Source organism: Streptopelia decaocto, assembly GCF_964273445.1.
Source record: "Streptopelia decaocto genome assembly, chromosome: 8".
Lineage (NCBI taxonomy): Eukaryota > Metazoa > Chordata > Aves > Columbiformes > Columbidae > Streptopelia > Streptopelia decaocto.
Genome location: NC_138662.1, coordinates 22365510 through 22378122, shown reverse-complemented (window position 1 = coordinate 22378122; position 12613 = coordinate 22365510).

Sequence of the window (12613 nt, the reverse complement as noted above, 5' to 3'; positions counted from 1 at the left end):
TGCTTTAAAGCATCAGTAACATACAATTTTTGGACTTGATTTCAAATACGCCTATGCATAAAGAGCTATAAACAATGTGCCATTAGGTAACAAACCTAGACAAGCAATTATTCATGCCCACACTTTGGTTCTTGGTACTTACACTGGACGTAGTCAGAGATGTCTCTTTCACACTCTACTAGCCAGGGCCTCCCCCAAAACTCCCACAAGCTGATTACAGGCGGGATTTGAAGGACAGGAATTCCACACAACTGCCAAATTGCCTGACTGCCACGACCTTTCAAATCTGACTGAGAGTGGCCTGGGAACTGTACCAGCCAGTTCCCCAGGACACTGGAGGGCCCCTCAGCGGCCCGTGGGCTCTGCACGTCTGGGTCCCTTGGCTGCTCTGGAACCTTCACCTCTGCTGGGAGGGGCTCCATCCTCCATTCCCTGTCTGGAGGTGTGGTAGGAGAGATTACCATTGAGAACTGAGGCCAAAGAACTGCTGACTACCTCAGCCTTCTCCATGATCGTTGCCTCTAGTTCTCCTATCTTATTTATCGGGGGATGTGGTATATGCATTTCCTTTTATCTTCCTTTTATGCCCAACAAATCTGCAGAAACCCTTATTATTCTTTGAACCCTCTGCCAAATTCAACTCCAGCTGTGTCTTAGTTTTCCTGATCCCATTCTACACATCCAGGCAGCATCCTTATAACGAAAGAAAAGCATACGTTGAAGACAAGTTTGAGGTTACAAGTCGTTTGCAATTCAGCCATCCAGACATTCTAGATTTACAGTCTATTTAAGTGCATGTATTCCAGAATTCCGTACACTTCACTTTCCCAGAGACCTGTTGCAAGAACAACATTCCTGCTCAAGAAAGGTCCAGCACAACTGCCCTGACCTATAAATTACTGGTGTTCAACCACCGCAGTTACAGTGCTAGCACTCATACTACAAAGTAATGTCAAAGCAGCATGAGAACATACGACGTAATTCTGAAACTGGATATGAAGACCCAGTTGTGAGCTGAAGTATTCTCGCTCATAGATTATAGAGATCTGCAGCTGTGCAGTGCCTTCCATACTACACAAAGAACCCAGATACCTGGTAAGTGAGCGGTTTGGAAAGTGGAAGGAGATATTTGAATGCAGAACTTTGAACAAATGCCCATGATGTACCAGACATCTAATGTACTCTTAGCTTTACTGGCTAACAGTTCTTTTGTGTGGACAGGCTGCTCCATCTTCTTTATTTGGCAGCTGACAGACACCATGTGATGAAGCAAAGGAAGCAAGAAAATAAAAATGAAATTAACCAGATTTTGGATCTGTCATACAGGACTTGACTGATGCCCTGCCCCCAACCAGATTTTGAAAAGCACATTTCCAAATACATGTACTGTTGAGATCACTTGTATTCTGGATAGGCTAATAATAAATGGCACATGTAGAGCAGGCATGAAATTGTAAACGTAAGCCTCAGAACTGTATAAAGCCAAGATGAAATTAGAGCCCTGTGTTAAAGGTTTCCCAAGCTCTGTGTTTCATTCAGAAGGTGGAAGCTTTTTGAACGCCAGTTACAAGGTCAGCTGTACCAGCTGGCATCCCGGTGTAACCTCCCAGCGCTGCCCCAGCTCCGCAGCTGCGAACGCACCCGCGCGGAAGGACCGCCCCGTGCCGCGGTCACGCACCGCAGACAGACCACCGGAGGGCTAAAAAGAACAGTGCTCTGAAACATTTGGGTTCCCCAGCCCTCTTTCGCTAGCGCCTTCCTCAGTACCTGGATGAGATGAAGCTGTTCTGTTGAACACGACCTCCAGAGGTGCTGGAGCGAAAGGACGAAGGCGACAGGCGCAGCCCCGCACGGCGCAGCATCCAGCCCTTCTGCACTTACACGGCTGCAAATTCGCTTTTGCCTGCTCCGGCCTCAAGTCAGGGGAGACACATAACAATCAACGTTCATTGAAAGGCATGGTCTGTCTATGATCACTGTTAATTCAGCTGCCGTTATTAATACTAAATGTCTATAATTTTATAATAGAACAATTATATAATAACACATTATAGCTGCCAAAAATGTTACTGTATGCCATAGAATGTAAGTGAAAAATTCCAACAACTCACAGCCCTGCTGGCTCCTGTTGGTGATACCCCTGGTGATACCAGGGCCAAGCCGAGCGACCAGCTCAGGCCGTAGCTCCCTTTGACTTCCAGAAATGGGATGTCTTTTGGGCTTGCTGCGAGCGAGGGCAAGTCAGCCTGAACAGCTCCCCTCTCAAATGGATGTTGCAGGAACTTCCCTCCTTCCTGTCCTTCCCCAATGGAGTCCACACTCACCCCTGTAGGTGCAGAACTGAGAAAACATGAAGCCATTCACATGTACCATTGCCCTCATCCCTCTGATGTGTCACTGGATCATACTGGTAACAAATTAGGGCGCCTTCCATTTTGGTTCTAAAGCATGTTTCTTTTTACCCAGGTCCAAAACCATTACTTGGCCTCAGTATCACTGTATATAGATAAATTTGATTCTCATTTTCTTCCTTCTTTTACTGCTTTTTCCACAAGAGCCTAAATTTCTTCTTTATTCTCCTGTTTCATTTCTCCCATTCCACTGATCACCTTCAGAACCCCTAGGGTCTCATGTGTGGACCGTGGGTTGTCCAAAGAAACATGCCACAAATGTAAACTGGTGCCTGAGCTGTTGCTATTTCTTTAAGCTGCTAATATCACTGGCAATTTTACAGTCCATTGCTTTGGATATTGCCCTATAATTTTATTGAGTTTATTTTTAACAGTCTGCTTCATTCTTTCTAGCACTCCAGAGTTCTATGGGTGGCAGGATATGTGCAGCCTTTGTTTAATTCCCTCTTTACTCATGAAAGCTTGAATTACTTCACTTACCTTTCCTACCTCCTGTTCTATCTCGTGTTAGCCAGTGATCCATATTAACACCTAATTACCTTACAATTTTTTTTTAACACTTACAACTGCTGTCTCTTTTAGCAGGCAGTCTTCAACCCATCCCCAAAAAAAAGACAGGATGATAATCAGAGACTATTTCTTTAATTTAGAGCAGTTTATACAATCCATTTGTAGTATTTACCACGGTCTCCAGCCTCTCTGATGCAAGAGATGGGAGCTTGGTGTTACTAGTTTGCTTACAGAGTTCAGCTGAGAAAACGAGCTGTCACCTCATGGCAGTGCGGAGTTCTGCCCCCCGCCAGCGCCCGCCGCCCCGGGCAGCCCCGCAGGGCCCGAGCGCCGCCCCGGCCCCGCCTGCCGCCCGCCCCGCCGGGAGGCGGCCGCACCGGGCGGGGCCGGGACGGGAACCGGCCCCGGGCGGCCCCTCCCCGCACCTGCAGCCGAGGCGGCCGCAGCGGGCAGGACACCGCGATGCCCGCGGGCGGGGCACCCAGGCCCGCCAGCGGCCGGCGCGGACACGGCGGGGACAGGCGGACGGCCCGGGCCCGGGCCCACCCCGCGCTGCCGCCGTGCGAGCGCGGGTGGCGAGCGGGGCAGCGCGGGGCCCCGGTGGCCCCGAAAGTGTTACCGGTGGACATGGGGACACAACGGGTGACGGGAGGAATCTGTGTGTACAAAAGGGCAGACGCGCTCTCTTCCCGGAGCCCCCGCCGCCGATCTCCAGCTCGCAGCGAGAGCAGTAACGTGCTGGGGACGAAGAACGTGTAGCAATCAGCACCAGATTGAAAGAAAACATCCGAGAACCCTGAGCAAAACAAGAAAGAGAAAATGTTCAGTCAAAGCCTTTGCATTTGTATTTTTTTCTACCGCAAAGCAAGGCTGTTCTTCCTCCCTTTTCTTCTTCCTGTCAACAGCTGTGCCCTGCAGGGGAAGCGGCTCTGCGGGGCCGGCGCTCGGCGGGTGTGCGGGGCCGGGCGCTCGGCGGGACGGCAGGGCCGGGCGCTCGGCGGGTGTGCGGGGCCGGGCGCTCGGCGGGACGGCGGGGCCGGCGCTCGGCGGGACGGCGGGGCCGGCGCTCGGCGGGTGTGCGGGGCCGGGCGCTCGGCGGGTGTGCGGGGCCGGGCGCTCGGCGGGACTGCGGGGCCGGGCGCTCGGCGGGACTGCGGGGCCGGCGCTCGGCGGGACTGCGGGGCCGGGCGCTCGGCGGGACTGCGGGGCCGGGCGCTCGGCGGGACTGCGGGGCCGGCGCTCGGCGGGACTGCGGGGCCGGGCGCTCGGCGGGACTGCGGGGCCGGGCGCTCGGCGGATGCGGCTGCAGGACGGGTCAGGTCCCGATGGGCAGTTTCGAAGTTCGGTAAAAGCGGGAAATGAGGGGGGGAGCCCAAGCCACACCGAGGCCTGTTTGCAGCAGGTTCTCGATGAGAGGAATTGGGGGTGGGTGGACATGATGTGGCCACGATAAGGCAAGTCGCTCTACTGATGAAGTCATAACGAGCTGCCTCAGTTAATAAGCGGAAAACCAGGGGAATCAAGCATACATGAAAAACAGATCTGGTGAAATGTTTTTTTCCCAAATATTTCAGGTTGTTGGAATATTCAGGGTGCTACACTTAGGCAGAAGGGACAAGAAGCTGTAAGGACAGTCTGGGCACTCTGGGGGTGCCAGCTTTTCTCATTGAGGAGTGACAGGCAAGGGGAGGCTGTATAGTGGAAAAACTGTCAAATGCGGTAAACGAACAAGGGGGGTCAGGGAGATGGGAACAGATCTGAATCCAGCTTGTGATGACGCGACGGGTGAATCTAGGTTTTGTGATGGAGAAAGGTGAGAGATTGAACATACCATTTCAAGCTGTATCAAAACTGATACATTTTAGTTTTTGGTGGTGCCAAAACAAAGATGGGTGATACAGGTCAGCCCCAAACGGGCGAGACCAGAATCTTTATAATAGTGTTGTAAATATGGAAAACTATCTTGATATAAACAAGGCCAGAGCAGCACTCACTGTATTCCCATCTGATGGAGGCTGGGGTGGATATTTCAGAAATACAGAACTGTGAGGGACGGGCAGTCAGAAGCGGGAACGCCCAGCAGGCCTTGTCTGTTCTGTCACTGTGAGCAGCAGGCGCGGCAGCCAGGGAGCGAGCAGACTGCTCGTCTAACAGGATGCATTTGACATAGAAACAAATGATAAGCTGAAAATAAAAAAAGAAAATTTCTGAAGTCCAAAGGACAGTGGAATATAAGTCAGTACTGAGTTTTCAGGAAAGGGTGAATGTGGCCAAAAACTGTTGATGCATTAAATTACTTGTCCTATATATTAATATCAAATCTCTTCCAGTGATCTGTAGGTTCAGTATTCGTGTTGAGGGAAGACTCAACATATCGCAGTACAGCATGTAAGGATTTTTTCTGAGAGCCTCAGGTTCCAGATGTCTCCAGGGTATGTAAACCACTCGTGATGTAACAAGGTGGATGGATGATGGCAGAGCGGTGGATGTGGTCTACCTTGACTCCAGTAAAGCCTTTGACAGTCTCCCACAGCATCCTCACAGCTAAGTCGAGGAGGTGTGGTCTGGACAATAGAGTAGTGAGGTGGGTTGCAAACTGGCTTAGGGAGAGAAGCCAGAGAGTGGTAGTCAATGGTGCGGAGTCCAGTTGGAGGCCAGTATCTAGTGCAGTGCCTCAGGGGTCAGTGCTGGGGCCAGTATTATTCAGTATATTCATTAACGATTTGGCCAAGGGAATAGAGTGACTATCAGCAGGTTTGCTGATGACACCAAGCTGGGAGGAGTGGCTGACACGCCAGAGGCTGTGCTGCCATCAGAGACCTGGACAGGCTAGAGAGCTGGGCGGGGAATAACCTAATGAAATTTAACAAGGGAAAGTGTAGAGTCCTGCATCTGGGCAGGAACAACCCCAGGTTCCAGTATAGGTTGGGAAATTACGTATTAGAGAGCAGTGTAGGGGAAAGGGACCTGGGGGTCCTGGGGACAGCAGGGTGACCATGAGCCAGCACTGGGCCCTTGTGGCCAGGAAGCCAATGGTACCTGGGGTGTATTACAAGGGGGGTGGTCAGTAGATCGAGAGAGGTCCTCCTTCCCCTCTGCTCTGCCCTGGGGAGACCACATCTGGAATATTGTGTCCAGTTGTGGCCCCTCAGTTCCAGCAGGACAGGGAACTGCTGGAGAGGGTCCAGCGTAGGGCAACGAAGATGCTGAAGGGAGTGGAGCATCTCCCGTGTGAGGAAAGGCTGAGGGAGCTGGGGCTCTTTAGTTTGGAGAAGAAAAGACTGAGGGGTGACCTTATTAATGTTTATAAATATATAAAGGGTGAGTGCCACGAGGATGGAGCCAGGCTCTTCTCGGTGGCAAACAGTGATAGGACAAGGGGTAATGGGATCAAGCTGGAACACAAGAGGTTCCACTTAAATTTGAGAAGAAACTTCTTCTCAGTAAGGGTGACAGAGCCTGGAACAGGCTGCCCAGGGGGGTTGTGGAGTCTCCTTCTCTGGAGACATTCAAAACCCGCCTGGACATGTTCCTGTGCGACCTCACCTGGGCGTTCCTGCTCCAGCGGGGGGATTGCACTGGATGATCTTTTAAGGTCCCTTCCAATCCCAAACATACTGTGATACTGTGATCTCATTTTTCGGTTTAACTGTACTAATGCTGCAACAGTATTTCTGCAATGAATGCATCACCACCCAATAAACTAATGAAAATGGCATTACCCTCCATGTCTCATGCAGTGAACAACCTCCCTTCAGTTCTACTGGGACTAAGGAACTCGCTATCCAGGTCATGTTTCAGGTAGTGACAGACTGTGCATTGCACAGTTACTCTAAGCGCAGTCCCTGAGTTTCTGCTGGTCTGCATAATCAGCTTCACCAGAGCACCAGGTGCCCGGAGCCCCAGCTGCGCTCGCGCCTGTGCAGTCCGTCAGTGTCTCTGCCCGCTGTGTGAATAATGGAGGCACTGACGGGCTGCAACTTCGCTAATAGTTTAAATGCTTTTGAATTAAAGCAAGTAATGGTGTGAGGAGGAGCTTGTCTGTATGGATTACTCTGTTCTTTGGGCACTCAAAGCAGCCCTCCTCCTTACAAGAAAAATGAAGCGTAAAAAGGCTATTAAATAGGATCAGTGAACATTTTTCTGCTAAAGGATGTTTTGACATAAAATGTTGTTCTTTAAGAGAAATTTTTCATTAAAAGAAAATCTGGAAGACATGTGGCTGAAAACCAACATATCACAAAAGTAGATGTCCCCATCTCCTCCAGGCACCAAGCAGGGACTCCACGTCCCACGGCCCTTCTGTGAGGCTCCAGAGCAGCCTGCAGTTCGACTCGAGAACTGTGCCGCAGCACGAGCCTGCACCGCTGGCAAGAGCACAGATCGCAACAACGTGCAGCAACGGCATTCCCAAACACACTGGAATCCACTGAATCCGCTCCTATCCAATTCACAGCTATGTGTTCCTTGTCTACCAGCAATGCAGTACCCGTAGTACCTCCTAATGGACTCCGTTTATCACTTCAATACCCAACGCTATCAGCCTGCATTAGTTTTATGAAGTTTCACTCCTAACTACAGCCTTTAGAAACCTTTGGAAATAAGGCTGTGTGACTGTGTCTTGAGGCAAGTAAGGCTGCAAAGAACTACTCAGGAAGAATACATCTGAAAAAGGAAACTACTATGCCCAGCAAACCCCAGTTTGTGTTGGTTCTCTCTCCCCTCCCATCCTCTGTATTGTTCTCATGCGTTGCCCTCCACATCTTGTTTTCTTCTCCCATAACCACTGCTCAAACAGTGTCCCCAAAACATGCACCACTACCAGTAGCCTGTCTCACTGAAACCCTAAGCCATTGTTTAGTTGTCCTAGAATAATAAACTACAAGTTCCTTTTAATTCTTTATCAATGTAGATCTCACAGGGCATTACAGGAATAGATAAACACCATTTTATCCATTTTACAAGCGGAAGGGATCACTTGAGATACCGTGATGAGTCACAGGCATAGCTTGAATAGCATCTGTGTTGCGTTCTCATCACTGAACTCTGGCTCCATCACCCCACAAAAACAGTGGCACAGCCACCTTTATTACCTGAGTTTTCCCTATTAGACTGCAGAATCTGATGTCTATAAAGAACCTATTACTGATGGAAAAGCAGAAGAAACTGAATATCTCCCAGAGCACTGAAAAAAATGCCTGAAAACTGACTCAACCAAACAGCAAAACATTTGGCATGGATACCCGCAAGGCAACCATGGGCACCCCTCCACTCTCCCACCATGTGCTTTTCAATTTTCAGTTTGCTAAATTTTGCTGCTTGGGCACCTTCCAAATCTGCACATCAGGTGACCAGCAAACATGAGTTACATCATTTGATTGTTTCGTGGTTGAGGTTTTTTTGGCGTGTTTGTTTTTTAACTGGTTCGTAAGCCCTAAAGAATACAAACTGCAGAGAAGAATGAGAGAGAAAACAAACAAGCGAGGATTCAGCTGGAGCGCTTTGCCTCCGGTAAGCGGCCGTGCTGTTCCTGGGCAGCCTTGAAGGAAAGCGTATGGCTATGAAATGTGCAGGGGCTGAGTGAGCCTGGACCGTGGAACAGGCTTTCAAAAAACGAAAGCGAGGATAGCAGCCCGTATGGACAACTCAGTACCAGAGAGTGCAACAGCAGACTTAGTTCTGTATGAGTAACTGGTCTCAGGACTGTAAAAAGATACAGAGTGAGGCTGTAGGAAAAGTGTTTCACAAGGGCTCAGCCCAAGCCCTGAACAGAGCTTCCTGGGGGACAAGGGACTGGGGGACAACGCGTACGAGGGTGTCAGCAGGAGCTCAGGCTCCCCCTCCGAGCCCACCCAGCCCACGTGCTGGCGCAAGGGCCGCTGGGCGGAGCGCAGAGTCCTCCAGAGATGCCCCAGCCTGGCAGCCCCGTCAGCAGCGCCGTCCGTGCTGTCCCCGTGTCAAACTGAGGAGAGGTCAGGCTCACCGTCTGCCAGAGAAGACATTCCAGAAGCACTGTCAGGAGGAAAAAGAGGAAGCTTATTTAACTTAGATATAGAAATAGATACAGGCCATAGATACAGGCCATACTTGCCTTTAGTTTTAAAATTAGTTCCAGAAGTCACCGACGAACGGCATTTGCCTCAAAGAAGATTATAACCAGCATGCTTTGCCAGACCCCAGTGTCAGAGGATGCAGCAGCCTCCGAGAGTCAAATTCTGAGCTCCGCTAATTGAATTCCATCTTTACAAACTTGTCAGAAACTCCGTATATACTGCTGGCAGTGGTAAAAGCTCAGGGTTCCATCAAGCAACCCCTCTGCGCACGGTCTGCATCCCCAGCCTTCAGCAGCTGCGCCCTTTCCAAGTTAATGCTTATTCCTATGGGGCGTAATCTACCTGTTCCGTCCCTGGACTCCCCCTCGCTGACACCACCTGTTGACGTGACGGTTTTCCCTCCTCAGCCGAGGGCCCCCGCAGGGTCTGTGCGCCCCCGTTCCTCTGCGGGAGGAGACGTGAGCATTTCCGTGGGCAGCAAAAATATTTTGATGGAAGTTTCTTTCCCATGGCTGGCTGGAAAAGCTGAAATTATCCATTTCTCTTCCAGCAAAATTCTCATTCTGCTTCCTTTTCATGGCATAGTTTTGGCTGCTACTTTGAAATGGAGTCGGTCAAGAAGTGAAAGAGCACCATTTATGCTGAAGGCTGAAGGCTGGCTGAAGTCACGTAAGATGTCTTTATTTTTTAAATATTTTTTAATGTGGAAGGCTAGAAGTCAGCCATCACCAGCCCTGGAAAGAACCCCAAGGTGGCTGTTTGCAAAAGGAGAGCAGAGAAAAGCCTTGGCCACCTTAGCTATCGAGTGACCAAACAACAAAAGCCCCCAAACCTCCAAGATCTGGGCTCAGGTGCAGGGACGGCCCTGGGCAGGCCGGCGGCCCGCGGAGCCAGCGAGCCACACGGCCACTGGGGCTGCGGCACAGCCCTGCGCCTGAGCCGCGGGAGTCGCTCAGACACTGACAGTGGCTGCTCCATCAGCTTCCCTTTGAGCTAGGTGATGTCCTCTCACATAGTACAGTCTGGGCTGATCTGGGCTGAAACCAAAGGCAGGTTTCACCTACGGGGGCTGCCAGTTAAGTTGTCTGGCTGGATGAGTTCCTGCCCATTTCACGGCACAGGACGCAGGGAGGGGGGCAGCGAGGGGGGGTGCGAGGTCGCTGGTTCCAGCTGCAGCACCGGGCTGAGCTGCCACAAACCACACGTGGGACTAAGGCACTTCAATGTAACGTTAGCTTCGGATGGAGGAGGAAATGGTTAAGGCTCAGAGTATCATTAAAACGCACCACACACACACAGACATGCACGCAATGTATCTATTAATCAGCTTTGACTACTACAAGACATCTTTTTAAAATCCTGTAACTATTAGAAAATACGACCAAAATTAATATCAGTAACTCAGTCTGCTGGAAAGAATTCGCCTGTTTCATATAGTCATTCCCCAATAATGCTGTGAGTCAAGGGAGAGCAACATTGTCTTAAGACGTCTGGGATACAGGACGGTGAAACTAACTGTAAATAGGAAATTAAACAGATCTGTTCTGTTTCCGGTTCCAAATTACAGGAAGTCTAAAAGGAAGGAAAAGGAAGGAAACACCATCACTGGAGGAAAGGCATTGAGTTTTGGGGCTTTATTTTTCCTTTTGCTCTGTTTACAGAATTTGTTTTAAATGCTTCCCAGATATTCAGTTTGGAATTTGTTTCGTATTATACCCCATGATGTTGTTATTTCTGCACTGACAGTATCCTTTTGATTTGTGCATTTAAAGGTCACCAAAAAAAGTGCATGGCTGGGGGTAAGTGCATTTTTAAAGAGCAAACGTATGTTGGGCAGAGAGAAGCGGCCGATGCGACGCGCACAGCCCTGCACGAACCCGCCCTGGGGACACCAGCTCCTCGTGCGACAGCCCGGGGCCGACTGCGAGCGCTCGGCACCTCTTGGGAAACACTCAGCGCTTCTCCACGCGAGCCCTGTCCTGGTGTTCACGGGAAACATCTCTGCTCCGGTCACCGAGGAGGGCGCAGGGCTGACGGGAGGCTCCTGCTGGCAGCCTGCTGTGCTGACTCTGTTCTTGGCTTCATAGACTATTTTCCCTGTCATGTTTTGTTCGTATCATCAGGGAAGAAAACTGGTGCCATAAACTATCCATCAGATTGTAAGCTGCCTTTCAAGCCATAATTCTCAATTATTATCCAGCTGCTCCATACAGCCTGCAGAGACTGACAATGCAGACGGCCAAAGGAGTGCCACGTAGTAAACAATTGTCTGAAATAGGCTGTGGCTTTCAATCCTTTATTATTTTTTTCCCTACTTCTCCCGTTTTTCTCTTTGGTTCTCAAGGAGCAAAACAGGAATCTTTAAATAGAATGAAGGACACACCAATAAATACCTGCCACAAGAAACATGTTGGTTGAAATGGCACAGTACGGTACAAGCTGTGGTGCTAGAAATTGTGGATTTAAAGTGCTGACCTTTCAAATGGTAATTTGTTATTAGCACTGCATGATAAGTACCAGCGCTGTCAGGCCCGCCTGGCTGCAAAAACTTATTTTTTAGTATGTATTATTTTGCAGTACTACGGTGCAGTTGAGAAATGAGACCCCACTTCACAGCTAGAGGAAATAAATAAAACATCATTTAAGGTATCACCAAGGTCAAAGTGCAGCCTCCAAGTGCAGAGGTGATGCTTTGGGAAGTACACTGACGTGGTGTGATGACGGCCTATACCACCTGCTTCTCCCACCCTTGCGTTCACGGTTGGGCTGTGACCTCAGGCTGGAGTGACAGGAGCAGCGCAAGCAGATGGTGATTTTATCTGCAACTCCTCAGATGGGCAGAGCAATGTCACCTTTGTGCTGCACGGTCTCACCAGCCGGATGCAGTGGATGACAGAGGAACTCGGAATGAATTTGCTGGCCACAAGCACAGGCAGTCACTCACTCAGTGAGGCTCATGGCTTGTAGCCCAGGATGTGCTGCCATCAGTCGCTCACCCTCTTATGTCTCTGCATGTGACACCTGCCTGCTAAGGGATGGCTCCTGCTAAGGCATGTACAGGTTTCGCAGTCGGATGTGACTAATTAAATGCACATTCCCCTTATCTGAGAAGCCCACACTGCAGTGAGAAATGGAGAACAGGCTCCAGGCGAGCTGGCTCTGCCAGGGGACTGACAACCATGTGGCTCAAGGAGAAGAAAGTTGTCCAGGAAAACTCTCTGCGCATTTGCACTGTAAGTTCCTGAATTAATGGACTTTAACAAGATCTTAAAAAATACACATTTTTTTTTCTCAAAGGAGAGCACCTTAAATGACTGTGGGCCAAAGTTTTGGAGTTCAGAGCTCGTGCCATTGGAAATGAGAGCAGCAGGCTGAGGTGGGCAGCAGGGCCAGTCCCTCCCTGCACGGGTGCTGAGGCTGCTGGCCAAGAGAAGCGCCGTCCCTGCAGGCCTGCGCTCCTGCACGGGAAAACGCTTGGGCTCTGGGGAGCTTCGTCACGCTCCCCAAGGGTTTTGTTCCTGTTTCTTTCAGTCTAGTGCACAGGGGACTCGGGTTCCAACATGCACTGAGAAACACATCACCAAGCTCCTGCAGCCACAGGGGAGGTGGCCATGGCAGGGCCAGGAACAGGGACATGCT